This window comes from Culex quinquefasciatus, chromosome 3 (assembly GCF_015732765.1).
Source record: "Culex quinquefasciatus strain JHB chromosome 3, VPISU_Cqui_1.0_pri_paternal, whole genome shotgun sequence".
In the NCBI taxonomy this organism is placed as follows: Eukaryota; Metazoa; Arthropoda; class Insecta; order Diptera; family Culicidae; genus Culex; species Culex quinquefasciatus.
The window spans coordinates 166,302,578-166,316,411 of NC_051863.1; the positions used below are offsets into that span (position 1 = coordinate 166,302,578).

At 33.4% G+C, this 13,834-nt stretch overlaps 1 protein-coding gene across 9 annotated transcripts in view; it reads left to right on the forward strand.

Annotated features, from left to right (window-relative positions):
• LOC6038667 overlaps positions 1–13,834 on the forward strand; it is a 75,472-nt gene that overhangs the window by 36,966 nt on the left and 24,672 nt on the right. The gene's annotated exons all lie outside the window — the stretch shown is intronic.

Sequence of the window (13,834 nt, forward strand, 5' to 3'; positions counted from 1 at the left end):
TCTAGCAACGGATTACGAATAGTTCATTTTGAAGTTTATTCTGACCTCAATGAAACATGCTTGTAGAACTCGTAAAGCAAAATGACATTTGCAGACATGATGTTTCATTTCAGTTTGCTGAACGTGATAACATAGTAGATTTGACCTTTCTTTTCGGCTGGGATTTCTCGTAAACAAGTTGTTTATGTGAAGTTCGCGTTCGTGATCTAAAATCCGAGCAAGGACATGTTGACGAAACAAGCAAGGATAGTTCTAAAAATAGAAACAGCTTACGTTCGAAAGAAGTTTGGGCAAACTGTTAGTGAACTTGGTAAAACCTAGATGACCGCAGACTTCTTATTGACGTTTAGGCCTGCTCATCCAACATAACCCCTCGTGGAAAGAAGCAGACGCGCGCCCGGACTTGACATTTGGAGTGATCTTGGGTTCGATACTTGCCCTGAGCATTCTTCATCAAAAAGGAAAAATGAAAAAGCAGCACCGGGAACCAGCAGCAGTAGTAGAGTAGAAGTAGCAAGCGATGTTCATTAGCACTCAAACATAATTGAAAAAAAAAATCCCCAAAGGCATAACTAGGAAACTGAATGATTTTTTATGGTTGATATTTTTGTATTATCCATCATTCATATTATTATTATTCATAAATGGCATATCCCTGTCCAAACTAATAAATTACAAAAAAACTAGTAGTTAAAGTATTGTAAAGCGACATTACTCACAAATAAAGGATTAAATAAAGAAAAAACAACTTGTGAGCGAACACCTTGGACGTATTTTATGAAAAGCCTGTTTAACATTCTTGTCTGCCACGATATGTTTTTGAACGGTTATAAAAACGTTTGCCTAACTCCCTCCTGAATCTTACAGGCAGAATGTTGTTAAACGGTTCTAACGACGTTATCCAACCCGGTTCAGAATCTTATAGTCAAGAGTTCTTATGACATGTTCAACAAACGTTCTCTATGCAAGTAGGACGTGCGCTGGTAAAACTTAATTAAACCCCGCACATTTCTAACAGGTTAAGAGATGTTCAACAACAGAAAAACGTGCGCTTTTTCCAGCGTTCAAGAGTTCTCAGGGACGTTGGGAAAACATAGTAAATGAGTTCAACAACAAGTTCGGAAATCTTTTGGCGAACAAAGTGTGCTACTTGGGTTGTTATTTTAACAACTAATCCGATCATCCAAATAACAGTTGGAGATATTCTTCTATAGCAAAAAATGATATTCCAAAGTTGTTTTGTCTTTCATCCAATATCAGACTAATAAAAAAAATTGTTATGATAACAAAATTCTTTATTTAAAAATGGGCTTTTCAAGAACATTCCATAACACTTTTTTTATTTAAACAGTATTTGTTATTGAAATGGCATGAATTTTGTTATGACCGTCTGTCCGGGTTCTAAATCAATATTAATGAAAAATAAATACTAAAATAAACAGATTTGAAAATTATAAAATTTTGAAAAAAAAAATTTCGTAGAACAACCTTCTGACCTCCTGAAAACGGAAAAATCACAAAAAATAGGGCATAATAGAGTTCAAAAATGGTGTGTTTGTATAACAAATTAACATTAATTTTATGGGACCACAGATCGGAAAAGCATCCAGACTAAAAAATATTTTTAAACTTCAGATAAATGAATTGTTTTATGTTTGCAGTTTGTTTATTGTTTGTATTTGTAAAATACTTCTTGAAAAAAATAAAAAATATTTCCGAAAAGCTGAGAAAATTTTCTACAATTTTCTCTCTGGAACTTAGAAAATTGGCCAATTAGATTCTGAGATTTAGACAAGTAGCACAACTGTTTAATTTTAGTATTTTAAAAATACTTTTTAACCCTAAAAAATTATTTCCGATAAGCTGAGTAAATTTCTTACAATTTCTATCTGGAACATAGAAAATTGGCCAATTAGATTCTGAGGTACACCCTCTCAATGAATTTTATAATTGAGCATGAGCATGAGCATGGTTGACTGCCAATGAGCTGCTACCCCGTTATTGACAGATCAGCTGAAGTTAAACAATGAATCAAAAATGATCAGTGGGCGCCAACCATCCGTTCACTGTTTAACCTCTGAAGATCTCTACTTTATTAGTCAATACCGGCGCCCTCCCAAGAAGCCTGCAGTTCAACAAAAGGGAGGAATGTTAGTCCGATAGTTGAAGTTGCAGACTCATCAAGCACATAGTTTTTCGCTATATACTTGTTGATACCGCTTGAGACCGTTGAATCCACAGCATCTCCTTCAAGCATCACGTGTTAAATAGTTTTTTGGGTTAGTAGGATAAGGTATTGGCTTTTCGATGCCTCCCGAGCTACGACGCTATGGGGAGGACTTTCATAACAGACCCGTCGGCGAGCCTTCCGAGCAACGATGCTATGGGAAGGTCTTTCTGGTTAACACACAAAATCACTCACACACAGTTATTTTGCTCCACTATTAACTCAACGATCCAAATTGTCAGTGCGTCTTTCGATCATTATATAGAAATGGCTTTTTCACCGCAAAAAAATAAAACCTTAATCGATAAATTTAAGCACAATCCACCCGACGCCGTGCCTCCCGATCAACGATGATATAGGAAGGGCTTTGAAAATCACAAAAAAATCACTTTTCACTCCGAATATTTTTTACGACCACGCGTTCCCTTTGTCAATTATGCATTGATGACGCTGCATTTTCAGAGGGTAATCTTCTCCTTTTTAACATTGAAAAACGTACTAATAATTTTCGAGACATCGTCAGTTGATAGGTAATAACATGCAAATTAGGTGACACTTGGAAAAAAAAAACATTTTCATCAATTCTAATTATTAATGAGCCTGAATCACAGAAACCAATTGGACGATTTTCAAATGTCCTGAGTCAATTTAAGGAAATTGAAGGAAACTTTCAAGAATTACTTTCAAAATAAAAAAGCCAAACTTTACGTTAGGATCATCTTTTTTCACGAACTTGTTTTTATTAGGTGTAGAATAAATTAGTAATGATGCAAAATAGCTTTTTTTTCATGCAGTAACGTATGGACAAAGCTTCATTCATATAAAAAAATACAAAGAGAATTTCGATTTGCGAAAATGTTAAAATTAGAAAAATATGTTTAGGTGTAAAACAAAATTTACAATCGAAAAGGACTTTACATACGCTTTCACAAAAAGTATGTTTTCATGATATAGTAGGGCGTCCAATTTTCCCAGGTTTTGAATTTCCCGGGAAACGGGAAAAATATTTTTCAAATCCCGGGAATTCTTTTCTTTTTATGAATCTTAATTTTTAATCCAACGTCATTCAAATTACTTCATAATAATAATCATAAAATTCTTATTAATATATTTCTTTATTTTTTTATATATGAAATGACTACAAAACTACAAAAAAAATCATTGAAACTGTAAAAAAAAAAACAAGAAACGAAAACAAATAAAATGTTACTATACAATGTAAAATTTTAGAAAAGTTTAGAATTTCATGTTTTATATAAAACATTTTTTACAAACTATCTTTATGTCACTACCGCCAACTGGGGGAAATCGGGACTGCAGTCTGAATAGCTACAGGGTGTTTTGGAGCATTAAATTTGAAAATTGGTGTACTAATTGTTTTGTTAATTCAAAAATATCAGCACATTATGCTGTCTTTATTCGTTACTATTGTCCTAATTTGCTCTTGATGTCGATGTTTGATAAAAAATAATTAAATATGTTTTTTTTTTGAAGTTTAAAATAAATAAAAAAATAAAACGTAAATATTCAAAAAATAGATAAAATTTAATGAAAAATATTTTAAGTGCAAGGCATTTTGCGGATCCGTAAACTAAAATTTTAATAATTTTCCCATATAAACCAAATAAATGTTGATATATGCCAAATACAAATTTGCTAACGCTTTAAAACCAAATCTCAGTTTCCAGACCAAACAATGTTTTTTTTTCAATTTCTGGAATTCCCGGGACAATATATATAAATCCCGGGATTCGGAAATTCCTGGTTTAGGTAAAATTCCGGGATTTTTGTCCCGGGAATTCCCGGGTTGGACGCACTATGATATAGGCATTTTTATGTATTTTTTTCGAATATGTTTTTGCAATTTAAATCAAAATTTAATTGCATAATTTATTTTTTGAGGGAAAAGCACCCCTCTTAAAATAAATTCGAAAAACTGAGAAAATTTCTACAATCATCTCTTTAACTTTATGATCGAGCTTCGTTGCTGAAATAGAGCCTCTTAAAACTTCAGTTTTGCTCTGTGTCATTTTCTAAAATATATTTAAAAACAAATTGCTCGCATTTCCTGAAAAAAATCTTTTTCACCTACCAACTACCTACCAACTGTGCTGCTCCGTCATCGCGAAGATGCGTTTCTTTGGGTAGCTTCTCAGTGCCTCTTCACATGGCATTTTTTTCCATCTTCTGCGAGGTGGCGTGGGTGACCGGCAGCAGCAGTGCGGGGGCGGGTGGTGGCATCACGCTGGCATTTTCTCTTGATGGTTTAATTAGTAGTTACCAGCCGTCGAAATGAGTGCTGCACAAACGCGCAACACGACGATGGCCGAAAGCGAGGGGCCACCATTAGCAGTCCTCGTGAAAAGAACTCGCCCAAAAAGCTGCGAAATACTTTGCCGACACCTTTACTGAGAGGTTTTTTTTTGCATACAATTGTCAATGTTTATGGAAAAGGTGGCTGGTTGAAGCCCGGATCGCATAAGAAATGTGAGAATTTGCTTGTTGACGGGCCGGGGAAGGCCCCTACTGGAGGCAGATATAAACAAAAACAACGGCTAGGAAAATTGATTATAAAACAAAATGGGCTGATTGTGTAGTCTATTTTCGTTGAGGAATTTCATCGCAGATTCGCATAGTTTGTGGCGCGGCGGCAGCAGTTGGTTTGCTTTACAAATCGGCGGAATTTTAATCGCTCGTGACGTGAGAAATAAGCAACGGAATTACCTCAGATTGAGTTATTGCTTTCCCTTTCATCATAGAGCAGTGTGACTTGCCACGCGCCAAACGGTTTTGTCACAACTAGAGACAACTATTCAAGTTATACTTGCAATTTGTATATATTTATGCTACCCAAGATTAATTTGATTTTAAATTTGTCAGTTTAAAAAATATCCCCACGTTTGCTTGGAGATCATTCCTTAGACCATTTTCAAGCTTTCAGAATTTAAATTTCATCAAAATAACGACGATTAATGAATAGAGTATAAGGAGTTTAAAATTTTCGTTACACCTGCACATAAAAGGTCTAACATTTTCCTTTTTTTATTTCTCCAAAAAAATATGTCAAAACTGTTTGTTGAGCAATGATACTATAACAATTTTTGGAATCCCATTTTCCGAAATAGGATTCCGGATGCTGGCGGATTTTCCGACGACGTAATTCCGGGTTGGTACGAAATTCCGAAATTCTATTCTATCGATACAAAGACCCCCAAAACGGTGTTATACCCACTCTAAAATGTTTATTTAGCAATTCTATAGTAATATATTGACATTTAGTTGAATTAAAAGTTTGCAAAATTAAGTTTATACAAGTTTTATATAGAATATCCAGAGATTTATAAACATTTATACTAAACTTTATATTCAACCCAAATTATTTTTTTAATCAGTCAAGGATGCCTATTTGGAGTTTGGAGACTGGATTTATGATGATTTGTCATCAAATAACTTTATTAAGGTGTACAAACTTTTTTTGCAGCTTTTTTATTTTTGTAGTAGTATTTGTTATAGAACTTTTTATAGAAATCATCTTTTCATGAGCTTTTTGTAGAAAAATGTTTGGCATGAGTTTCTGAACGAAACGTAGTTTTAGGTTTCTGTCAACATTAAATTGTTTAGATGTTTCATCACAATATTTGCATTGTGCCCAAGGGGTGTAAACACTTTTTTTACATATTGTAAATATCTTAAATTTTTTGAAGGACTTTGCATAATCGAAACTCGACAATTAATATATTTTTGAAATCCTAATTGTTTCTTAAAGTTTTTTTTTTTTCATATTGAAAATGATCAAGTTCATTAAACTTTCTTTGTTGTCGAAGAAAATAATATTTTTTTTTGAAATTATCAAAATTGTTAACGATAAAATTATCGAGGCTCGATAACAATAATATAATCTTTCCTTATCGTTATTTCGATAATTTTATCGGTGATAATCTTATCACCGATAATGGACGATTACTAATTTTTAAAATCTTTCTATGGTCGATTAATTCAACCATATCATGTTAAATTTTCCATGCTTTCATTTTGCTTTCAAAGTTCACAAAATACCGTATTTTTTCAAAGTACTCAAATTTTCATAATTTGCAATATGGGTATCAAACAAAAAAAAATTGCATACTCTTCACTCTTTTCTATTAGATTGTTTTGAAAACACTAAAATTTTCACAAATTATCGTATTTTTTCGAAAATACTCAAATTTTCATAACTTGCAATATGGGTATCGAACGAAGCGAAATTTTGTATGCTGTTTTCACTTTACTAGATTTTTGTAAAATACTACAATTATACCGTATTTTTTTTCTAAAATACTAATTTTATTGATTTGCAATATGGGTATCAAATGACGCAAATTTTAATGTATGTATGAATCATGGAAAATTTTACTTCGTTTTATGCCTATATTGCATATTTTGAAAATATGAGTATTTTAAAAAAAACGGAAATTTGTGAAAATTTTAGTATTTTCTGAAAAAACTCTAATAAATTGAAAAAGCATACAAAATTTCGCTTTGTTTGATACCCATATTGCAAATTATGAAAATTTGAGTATTTTCGAAAAAGCTCGGTATTTTGTGAATAATTTTGAGTACATGTTACTTACCATATTTTCAAAAAATATATTCTTAGTGAAAGCATTGAACATTTTACATGATATGGTTGAATTACGATTAATATATAAGATAAGATTATCGCCGATAGAATTATCGAAATAACGATAACGATAACGATCGTTATCGATAATTATCGTTATCGTCAGACGATATTATTATCGACGATAATTTTATCAAAATTATATAACAAATGACAAATTGTGTTTTTATTTTCTACCATCATTATTATAAATTCAATTAATAATCCCTTTTTTAGGAGCTGAACAATTATATCAACGGTTAATACATACATTTATTTTGTAATTCGTTAGCTAAAAAAACTGTTAGAAAATAGTTTCATATTTTCATATTTCATATTCATATTTCCAATGAAGAATTGTATTTCCCGGAGTGTCTTAAAAGCTTTCCCTGCTTTAAAGTGTACAACTGGCACAAGCTGGTTCATTTTGGTGCAGAATTTCGTCGAATTGAATTAAATATAGAGCAGAGATAATGATGGACAGCTTCCCCTTAATTTGCGCACTTTGTCCTTTCTCCTGAAATCTGTGTCATCATTATTCATTACTCAACCGATTGACGATGCTATTAAATTATCTTAAAACCCGTGTCCCCTCGAATTTAATGTCCTCTTTCGCCAAATCCGCGGTGAAAAATCATCCTTGACATTTTCGTAACACTCTTCACTCTTCACTCACGCTGCAGCTCCTTCGCGCACAACCTGTCAATGCCTGCATCCATCAACCGCCCCTTACCTTACAAACCGCATCCCAAAAATGGCACTGCCGCGCCAAACTGCTAACGGTTATTAGTGTGCCTTTTAATTGCTATTTTTCCAACTTGCCATTCCAAAGCACGAACAAGAAACGCTTCGAAAATTCGCCCCAAAAGTAACCGCTCATAAGTTGCGCGGTGTAACGACGATTATACACTGCTGGGACGGACGCGGCTAGTTCGGTCCGAAATTAAAAGTTATCACTTTCGACCGGGATTACTCAACCGTAAATCGGTGTGTGCTCTGCCCCAACCCCGCTGCCATGAAGTTGCCCCTCCTGCCCGCCCGCCAATTGCAGCAAGGTGCAAGGTGCATCCAAAATCACCACCACCATGAGCCATTGAGTTCGATAATTGCTGGCTCGACTCTACGCTGCGAGTGGTGCTCTCTTCGCGACTCTAAGACACAGATAGTTGCAACGTTAAATATAGTGTACGGTAACCCTCTATTGACAATTATTTAAAAAAATACTCGCTACCATCTAGTCTCATCCAATGTTTTGGAATCGACTCTCGTTATTTACGACTTTTCGTTATTGTTCGCAGAAAAGGACTTTTTGAGAATCAACTTGAGAGTAAAATGCTCTCAGTTCGTACACTGTGCCTTTCCCGAGCAGACGGAAATAACTTAGGAATAACATTTTTTGATATTTAAAAATACTAGGCCAATAACATTTTATGTTATTTATAACAAGATTTGTTATTCGTCGTTATGATTTTTTTGTTATTGAATCGTTATTGTAATAACAGACTAATAACATTTTTAGTTATTCTTTGAACAAATCTTTGTTATTATGTTTTGTTATTTTAACAACTAATCCGATCATCCCAATAACAGTTGGAGTTATTTTTCCAAAAAATGTTATTCCAAAGTTGTTTTGGATTTCAACCAATATCAGACCAATAACAAATTTTGTTATGATAACATAAACAGTTATTAAACCCTTATGCAAAAATTGATTTTTCCATAACACTTTCTGTTATTTTAACAGTATTTGTTATTGAAATGGCATGAATTTTGTTATTACCGTCTGCCCGGGTTTGCTACCAACTTGAGAGCATTTTCCTCTCAGTTAGGTTGTTTTGAGTGCAGGTGTAGGCTGTTTTGAGTGTAGAATTATGAAAAAAAAGCAGTTCAAACATTTTGAACGTATTCCTTCAGATATTATTTCCCAAAGTCGAAATCATCACTCAAGGGTTAAAAAAGCATCACTTGCGATAGTTTTCGGAAAAATTGTTGCCACCCTCTGCACCACCTTTCCGGAAAAGCTTACCCCCCCCCCCCTCGCCACGCCTCAGTTTGGAGATGTTACGTATAGTGTGGCACTGCTTCATTTCTTTATTTTCGGTCGTCAGGCGGGCGGTCAGGAAAAACGAAAGTCACGCAAAATCGGGCATTGATTTTCTTTAATGAATTTTCTATTTCGATTTTTTTTTTTCTAATTTTTTGTTTGGCTTTCTTTGTGCTGTTTCACTCGCTGGCTCCGTCGGTTGTCGGTGATTCGTGCCTCAATTATTATTGCTGGCGCGAGCCACGGTGGTGAATGGGTTGGCAACAAATGTTAACAATTTTGAGAAAAAAATCTATTTGAAATTTGGAAAATTTCAAAAAGTAATTTTCTTTCGATTTTTTGTTTGGGAACAAAAAACATACATACATACGTACATACGGATACATACGTATCCGCATTTTTCTGATATTTTCAATTTTTGTAATTTATTATTTGGATGAAATTTGTCCAAGAATCTTGTAATACAAAATGGTCTGTAAATATATAAAAATATATCATATATGAGCATGGTATTTTGATCAAGTAGGTTTCCCATACTGATGAGCTCCATATTTCAGGGTGTAATATTACATAGAATTTCATAAAATAATGCAAAATTTACTCTACACCCAGACCTTTTACACGCAGCTGGTTAACTACATCTTTAAAGTTGTAGAAAAAATCTTTTCATACAAAAACGTCTTCCTTAAAGCGCCAATAACTCGTCAGGGTTAACTCGGATCGTTTTTCGGTCTTCGACAATTTTTTTTTGTCATACATTTTTACTTAAGAATCTTACACTTAAAAATGATCCCATACTTTTTTTTTAATTTAAATTTATTCAGATTTATCCATGTTCAGTTAAAATATTATGGAGTTTCCAATCTCAATCGGTAACTTTTAATCTCAATTTTAGCATTCCCCATACTTGTTTCCGAATTTTCCCATACAAACTTCAACGACCAAAAGCGACCCCCTTAACCGATTTGTCTGAAAATCTCTCTTAAGATTTTCCAAAATTTTAAATTTTTCTTGTCACCCTAGGCAGCAATCAAAAATTATTGCTAGAAGTTACATTCCAAAAATATCTTATTTTTTATGTGATCATTGGAAACTATCGATAAAATTGATAGCTTTCTCTTAGTAATTATTTGTTTGATAATATGGTTGACAATAATAAGTTTCAAAGTATAAATACTAAAAAAAAAGTACAGAATCTCATGCTCATGCTCAAATACTATTTTTTTACAAAATACTGTATTTTTTGAAAGCTATTAAATTTTTATAATTTGCAATACGATAAACGCATATACGTATCAAACGATTCCAAATTTTGCATGCATTTTCATTGTTTTAGAGTTTTTTGAATGAAATACTCAAATTTTCACAAAATACCGTATTTTCTCGACAATACTCAAATTTTTATAATTCGCAATATGGGTATCAAACGATTCCAAATTTTGCATGTATTTTCACTGTTTTAGAGTTTTTGAATAAAATACTCAAATTTTCACAAAATACCGTATTTTCTAAAAAAAAAAATACTGATTTTTTTATAATGCGCAATATGGGTATCAAACGATTAGAAATTTTAAATGTATTTTAACTGTTTTAGAGATTTTTGAATGATATACTCAACTTTTTACAAAATACCGTATTTCCTCGAAAAAACTCAAATTTTTATAATTCGCAATATGGGTATCAAACGATTCCAAATTTTGCATGCATTTTCATTGTTTTAGAGTTTTTTGAATGAAATACTCAAAGTTTCACAAAATACCGTGTTTTCTCGAAAATACTTAAATTTTTACAATTCGCAATATGGGTATCGAACGATTCGAAATTTTAAATGTAGTTTTACTGTTTTAGAGATTTTTGAATGAAGTACTCAAATTTTCACAAAATACCGTATTTTCTCAACAATACTCAAATTTTTATAATTCGCAATATGGGTATCAAACGATTCCAAATTTTGCATGCTTTTTCATTGTTTTAGAGTTTTTTGAATGAAATAATCAAATTTTCACAAATTACCATATTTTCTCGCAAATACTAAATTTTTTATAATGCGCAATATGGGTATCAAACGATTCGAAATTTTAAATGTATTTAAATGTTTTAGAGATTTTTTAATGAAATACTCAAATTTTCACAAAATACCGCATTTTCTCGAAAATACTGAAATTTTTATAATTCCCAATATGGGTATCAAACGATTTGAAACGTTAAATGTATTTTAACAGTTTTAGAGATTTTTGAATGATATACTAAATTTTTTACAAAATACCGTATTTTCTCGAAAAAACTCAAATTTTTATAATTCGCAATATGGGTATCAAACGATTAAAAATTTTGCATGTATTTTAACAGTTTTAGAGATTTTTGTATGAAAAATTGAAACTCTAAAACAGTTTAAATGCTTGCACAATTTCGAAAGGTTTGATACTCATATTGCAAATTATAAAAATTTTAGTACTTTCAAATAATACGGTATTTTGTAAAAAAAATAGTATTTATAATTTGACACTTACCATATTACCAAAAAAATATTTACTTATTTACTTCCTTAGCTTGAAAATTCGTTAACGATAATACTATCGACGATAATTCGATCGATTAACAACCTTGGTTTTTGCTTTTGATTCCAACTTTCAAACAATGTGTTTAAAAAAAACAATGTTTTCCAAAAACTTGTTGCTGAGAGAAGCCTTGTAAGATTTATTTTTTTTAGAAAATTGGTTATATTTTCAATGTTTTCAAACGACTGTTCTATTCAAACATTTCAAAGTTTATAATTTCAAGATAGATAATGTCGATATAGGAACTAAATGCGAACAATTTGATTTCAGTGAAAAAAAAAACCATTATTTTACAAGTGAAAAAGTGATTAATCACTGTTTTGCTATTATAAATGAGAACAAATAATTTTTTTCAAAGAAAACAGGATTTGATTTCATTTATATTTTTCGAATATGCTGGGTGCTTTCCTACTACTAAAGAAAACATTTTGCATAACTAGTTCGTTCAAACAGGTCTCCAAAACAAATAGAAAATTTCCGCCTACACGTCAACGGTGTTAAAAAAATCGCATAAGTGGCCAAAGTGCCTCAAAAATCGCATTTTTTTAACAAACGTGTAGTTATGGATAAAATCCCAGTTGAAATTTAAGAAAAAAATATTTGCAACGGCCTTACTTAACTTGTTTAAACCACAGAATATGTTTTTTCTACTGTGTTTCATATAACCTAAGAAAATAAGTAAAGTATTAGCTCGATAAAAATTTAAACTAGACAAAAGAAACGCAAAGTCCACTGAAATTCTTCTTTCGTGCTTAACATCCCCGATTCAAATCCACCTTCCCAACAAATCACACACTCACACTAATATACCTGACGGTACCGCAGAGTTCCGCGAAGGTATATATTTGCTGAAATTTGTTTGCTTCGAATTTGCATAAATTAAGTCACCTTTTCGCGTGTCACCGACCGGCTTTTGCTGGCCGACTTGGCTCGTAAAAAGCTCTTTTCTCCTTCTAAACCAACCGCGCGCCGACTTAGTTCGCCATAGAAAGGGGTATTTTTAGGACATTGATGATGATGATGGGTGGATATACCTGCTCGAAGGCGATATGTTTGGCAACTTTATGGCATTCCTGCCAACTCTGGGTGAGGATTTGTTTGCGATGGCATAAACCGTAAGTGCCCTTGAAACTTTGGTTGGATATTAATCTTGCCAAACCAGTATAATTTTACAAGAAGAAAATTAATTCCAACAATAACTGCAAAACTGATGAATGAAACCGAAGAAGAATTCATCCGTCATGAAGAGGAAAGGGAAAGGCCCCAAGTCTTCGTACACATAAAAAATGGCAAACTTCGCCAAGACGCACCCCCTTCAACACAACTCCCAGATCTCCAGTAGCTTGGAACCAATTACTATCATTTCCCCGGTACACAGACTGTCCATCAAAAGCTTTACGAGAGCGCCCTGTCTTTTGATAATTTCTCAGCTCTGGGAGTCGGAGTTTTCTCACACGTCACCACCCTTTCGCCGCCGTTGGACTCAACTCTTGAAGGTTGGGAAGCGAGTCGATACCGATACCTGTTCCAAGGCCGAACCAATCCATTTCAGCTGGAGTTGTTGCCTCGAGGTATCGCAAGGTTGCACGCGTTGATGCGGTTGTCGTTTGTAGGGGGTTCGGCGTGCGGTGGCGTGGAGTTGGATGTTGTAATCCGAGCGAGCAAGATGATCAACAACGTGCGCGCAGAGTTCGTTGCACTGACGGGGCTGGACTGCACAGACCTGCGTTTGCAAGGTGATACAGTTTGTTTAGAGCATGGTCGAAACAGTATCAATGGGATGAGTGAGCTCAAGTACGTCAACAGCTAACCCTTAATAGGCTGCAGACTGGATTTCGTCATATATATGTGAAGCTAACCGGCCCGGATATGCACCAGCGATAAAGTTTTTGAAGATGGGAAGTGTTGATGCTCCACTTTTTTAAGGTGATAAGGAAAATTCTCCACGGTATCCCCAAATAACCTTAGCTGGGATTTGAACCAGGATACGCTTTAAGCAAACGTCATTAGACTAAGACTAGTCGTTTAGAATTCTAATAAGACTTAACACTTCTTTAAAAAAATATATACAGTAAACACAATTCAATCTAGCTTATGATAACAAGTGTAACCTAGATCCAACTGTGCTTGTATGACGATGGTGTCTGGTATCAATGTTTAGTAGGTTCCTTCCAGAACAAGGAGGGGGCTCTATTTCAATATTGCCATTCTATACGATTTCGCAAATCATTTTTATTTGTTTTTTTTTATGCGTTATTGCTTTGCACTCAAGTTTATATTTCGTGTTTGGATAATCCGAAGTGAAATTTTCGCGAGGACTTCGGCTAATATATATGAATTACATTCCATTCCATTGAATCAACCAC